The following is a 5,067-nucleotide window of genomic DNA, read 5'->3' as shown; positions in this document are numbered from 1 at the left end:
GCAACCCACTGAAGCTAACCAAGTGTGAACATGGTCAGTACCCGGATGAGAGACCTCCTGGGAAAAAGGAAGGTAAGTAAAGTAAGGCTGCTGGAAGAGGTGTTAGTGGGGCCAGCAGGGAGCGCTCACCCTGCAGTCACTCTTAATGCCCCAATATAGTGACAGAGAAACTGTACTGTAAAAAGGTGATGTCTTTCAGAAGAGACGTAAAACCGAGGTCCTGACTCTCTGTGGTGTTACCCCAGCATCCTGGAAAAATTTCCCATTGGTCTTTACCAATCATAGCCTCCTAATAATCCCCATTTATGAATTGGCTTAATCACACTGTTCTCCCCACTGAGAGCTGGTGTGGTGAGCATTCTGGCACACTTTGGCTGCCATTGCATCAGAAAGTAATGAGTTTTACATTTGTTCTGAAGGAACTTTTTCAGAGATGTTCTGAACAACCCCATTTGATATCAATTTAATTCCTATGAGTGATGTACTTGCCTTAAGTATCTAGTGTAGAAGTATTAATCAAGGTTCATTTACGAAACGGTATAAATGGTTTTGGTTTGTAACTCTTCGTTATCAAATATATGCCTTTTGTATTCTGTTAACCCTCACTCTTAAGATCTGTTATGTTTATATGCACATTTTATGTATTAATAAATGTATTGTCGTGTATTAGTATCCATGTCTGTGCATTGCTGAGTTATCCCACAAGGTCGGTTTTCTAATAGCCATCAAAGAATCATTTTGTGACTTACTGCTACAATTAATAATTGTCCCAGTAAATGCACAAAACCCCTACAACTGTATATGGCTGGTATTGGTAGTTTAAATAAAAACTACACATCATTATTTCACATTTCTTCCTAAATATTTTAAGCATCAAAATATTTCATTCGATTACATGTGGTTAATTTGGAAACATTTTTTACGTTCTCCTTCTGACTGTATTAGGTTTATATACTTCATAAAAGTTATAATGTTTTATCCTTTTCTGCGAATACGCTCGTTATCGCAGTAAACAAAAGCATACTTTTTAGAATTTGATTAATAGGGAATATAATATGGAATCACGTATCTAAATAAATAACAATATTCAATTCAATTTATTTTTATATAGAGCCTTTCACAACAAGGCGCTTAACAGTACAATTGAAGATACATTTTGTTATTAGAGAACAGAAGACAACAAATGAGAGGAACCAAAAACTCCTTAGTAAGGAGAGAAAAAACCTCTAGGGGTCCAAGGTCAACTGGTTGCCCAACCCTTTTGGGCATGCTAACATATAATTTAAAAAAGAAAATGATGAGGGTATTAATCCATCCATCCATCATGTTTTCTGTGTGTTAGTACTCCATGCAGATCTCTGTAGACCATTCGATTCCTCTTAAACGATAGCTAAATCCACGATGTCCCTCTTGGATCCATGGCAGTGATGCAGCATCCAACTCAGATGGTACCCAGCCCAGGCACCATCCGGACATGTGGGGAGGAGAATAGGATAATTTGGGTTATGGGTTAATTTGGGTTAACCCTAATTATTATTCCGGAAAATGTTGTATTTCTTTTGTCCATCAGCATCTTTTTTTTTTTTTGGTGAGTTGGAAATGATCACATATGCTTGCTTGTTTATTTTGTAGGTACTGCTTGCCATTCATTACTAGCCAGGTTGCCAGGAGGGCATTTGAGACGGCCGCAATAAATGTAACAGATGCACAGAAGAGCATTGTTGCAGATAATTTAGCACATTCCAATTCTACGGCAGAGAAACCTTATAGAATGCTGACACATGCCAACATCTGCTCAGCAATCGAAGTGATTGAAGGCTTTGCAGAAGAAGGATCGCAGTAAGTGTCACTGTGATCTCAAAATGAGTAAACAAAGTCAGTATCTCACAAAACTACAATTACACAATTACTTATTTTTTTAACTTCAGGTCAAGCTCAGGGGAGAAAACATCAGACTCTGAACAACGCACACCACTTGTGGAGTAAGTTGGAATCTAATATTCCCTTTTCATTCATTTTTTACATTGTGTTACAAAGACCTGTGATATTTTATTTAAATACTTACAACAGATCAAGGTCAAGATCCACTATGGCAGCTGCAGGATTTACTTCTACGAAGTTGGATTATTCTACAGCCTTCCAACAACTGATACAGGTGTTTCCGGTGACATTAGATGGACAGCTTCCCAAAAAGAAGAAGCGTGTTAGCCTGACTGGAAGTCATGACCGTCACTGTTATGACAGGTGGAGAACAGAGCAGAGGAAGATGAGACAGCAGAATATTACTGGTAAATGTACAAATCAATTATTTTCACCAACAAACACTTAATGTAAGTTTAGAGTATATTCTGAGAATGTATATTGTCATTTTCTTTCCAGACCATTACGCTAGTCAGTTACCAACAGAAAGACAGGTAACCTGCTATATTCAAAAGATGGGATGGTCAGCCAATGCATCAACAGCATCTGACGTTCTTGAGAAGTGGAAGACAAACTTGGAACTGCCACCAAATGATAATGAAATTAAAAAGTTTGTAAAGCGTCAAAGCTGGAAAGGTCTGCACATCGTTGTCGATCCTGTGAAAGGGAAGAAGGTCTTGACTTCCAGACGTTTCCAGAAGGGAGAGGTTGTGTGTGATTTTCATGGTGAGGTCATCACAAAGACAGCTGCAGAAGCCCTAATGGAACAGATGCCAGAAGGAGAAATGAAATATTTATCTTTTTTGATGGACCTGTACAAAAAATGTGCATTGACGCTTGTGGTGAACACTGCACCTGTCATCAAGATAAGGAGACGATCGGAAGGCAGATACATTTCTCTAAGAAAAGGGACAACATCAGACCTGTATTAGAGACATTCATAATCAACGAACAGCCCATCCTGACAATTCTGTTTTTGGCAAATAGGGATATTGCTGAAAGAGAAGAGCTCCTCTTTGATTTCAGTGTTTCAAGGAAATCATTTCAAGGAGAAGAACAGGCTCTGGAGTTGTTGGATCACTAAGCATTTAAAACAATACTTAGTAGGTATATGAAAGCACAAGTTTTGCAGATATGTATTTTCTTGTAGCTTGAAATTATGGTTAGAATTCTGTTTATTTTATTATCTAGAATATGGCATTTCTCATTCTCATCAGCAAGTATAGCAAGTATATTGGGGGGGGGTATGCGATGCCCAACAAATGATTTTCAGAAGAGCATAGAGCCAAATTAAATACCCCACTCAATTGTTACTGCAAAAAAATGCCACATGCTGTAAACAAAACATAAAAAGATTTAAAGATGTGAACTATTTTTGAAATTTGTTGACACTATCTGAACAGCACAGCATTCCCAGAATGGACAATGGAGTTTTCAGCAGCATTAGACGGGCAGCCTCTTGGGAAGAGAGATGGAATGAGACCGACTGGACTTCATTAATAACACCGTTCTTATTGAAAGAGAACAGAAAGATAAGTCTGGATAATAATTCTTACTCTGATTTTTTAGTTATTTTCTTTCATTATCTACAGAATAGATTTTTGATAATCATATCGATAAGCTTCTTTTGAAACTGCCCAACATTACCAAACAGAAGAATTTTTCGGCAGGACACCATTTGTGCATCGAAAGCACTGGAGAGGTATATATGACAGATTATTTTCTGCCACTGAAATACTAATTGCTTCATTTCAGTTCATCCTTAGACAAGCAGAAGAAAAAGAAGTTTGATGGAATTAGATGGCATTCCTCTTGGGAAGAAAGATAACAGAGACTGACTGGACTTCAAGAACAGCACCTTTCTGATTCACAGCGAACAGAACACAAAAGATTAGTCTAGGGAACAATTGCTTTATTTTCTTAATTAAAATTTCTGAAAAGTTTAAGGACAACAGCAATGAACACTGTTAATGAGTTAGAGGTTAGATAAACCTGTATTTCCAGTGGTTTGTCATTTCAACAATGTTTTAAAATTGAATTTCTATACAGTGGACACCCTTGACATAACACAAAATGAAACCATTTCATTTTCATTTTGGAGCTAAACTGCTGGGAACATTTTTTCAGTAAACTGTTAAAAGCATATTATGGTCTGAAAGCCAAGATATTATTTGTGACCACATTAATTAATTACTTTTTAAACTGTAAAGTAATAATATGCTAACATGGCTAGTTTCTATCACTGAGCTGGGATTTCTATTTACGACAGAGATCAGTTTCTTAAACAAAATAAAATTGTCTCCATCCTGGAAAATCAGTCACGAATTTGAATAGGGCTTATGGCATTTGATCAGTTTCACAGCCTAATTCTACTGCATTTGTATTTTAATGATTCACAATTGTGAATATTAGAAATTTTAATGCACAGAGTTGTTTAGGCTTTTATTTTTTAATTTTGTTTTCAACACAATCATAATGATTATGCATATGTTATTTTTTGTAGCTGTCACCTGCCATTCACTACCAGAAAAGATGCAAGGATGTACATGAAGAGGTGTGATGACCAGGATGATAGTGCTGCTCAGGACAAAATCACAAATTTTCACCTGCCTAACACCTTTGAAGAAGAAATCAGTAATGCAGAAAAACTGAAAATAGGACTGTGCGAGAGTTTTGTCTTTTGCCTCCAAACTATTTTTCTAATTGTATAATGTTAGCATACCCAGAGGGGTTGGGCAGTCAGTTGATCTTGGACCCCTAGAGGTTTTTTTTCTCTCCTTACTAAGGAGTTTTTGGTTCCTCTCCTCAGTTATCTTCTGGCTTTTACTCTTTCTATATTGTAACATCATGTATCATCACCCAGCTATGTTAAGTGTCTCAGGTCAACCTTGTTATGAAATATGTTATATAAAAATCAATTGAGTTTAACCATACTAGTTGTGAATGCTGTCATATTTTATTGCCATAATTTATATATAAAAAAAAATATTGTGCAATTAGCTTTTTCAAACTTTTCTATATAAACTATTTTATATATAAACTTTTCTATATATATTTTCTATATAATTTCAATACAACTTCTAATTGTGACCATCATGAACAATGACTGCTTCTTGTTTTGGGATTAAAATATTTTTTTATTTTTGA

The 5,067-nt window shown here is 36.1% G+C and overlaps 1 long non-coding RNA gene across 3 annotated transcripts; it reads left to right on the top strand.

The window, feature by feature from the left end:
- The first annotated feature begins 1,586 nt into the window (after window positions 1-1,586).
- LOC138225630 (uncharacterized) lies at window positions 1,587-4,853 on the top strand. 3 transcript variants are annotated; one of them, XR_011184101.1, is made up of 5 exons: window positions 1,587-1,839; window positions 1,929-1,982; window positions 2,071-2,288; window positions 3,324-3,622; window positions 4,424-4,853. It is a non-coding gene; the product is annotated as an uncharacterized lncRNA (long non-coding RNA). The 3 variants fall into 3 exon arrangements; XR_011184102.1 differs by lacking the exon at window positions 3,324-3,622 and having other exon boundaries at window positions 1,590-1,839; XR_011184103.1 differs by lacking the exons at window positions 3,324-3,622; window positions 4,424-4,853 and adding an exon at window positions 2,380-2,522 and having other exon boundaries at window positions 1,590-1,839.
- Window positions 4,854-5,067: the final 214 nt, after the last annotated feature.

This window comes from Lepisosteus oculatus (assembly GCF_040954835.1).
Source record: "Lepisosteus oculatus isolate fLepOcu1 chromosome 22 unlocalized genomic scaffold, fLepOcu1.hap2 SUPER_22_unloc_1, whole genome shotgun sequence".
NCBI lineage: Eukaryota > Metazoa > Chordata > Actinopteri > Semionotiformes > Lepisosteidae > Lepisosteus > Lepisosteus oculatus.
Note: the sequence above shows the minus strand (reverse complement) of the source record. Positions and strands in the feature narration are given on the sequence as shown.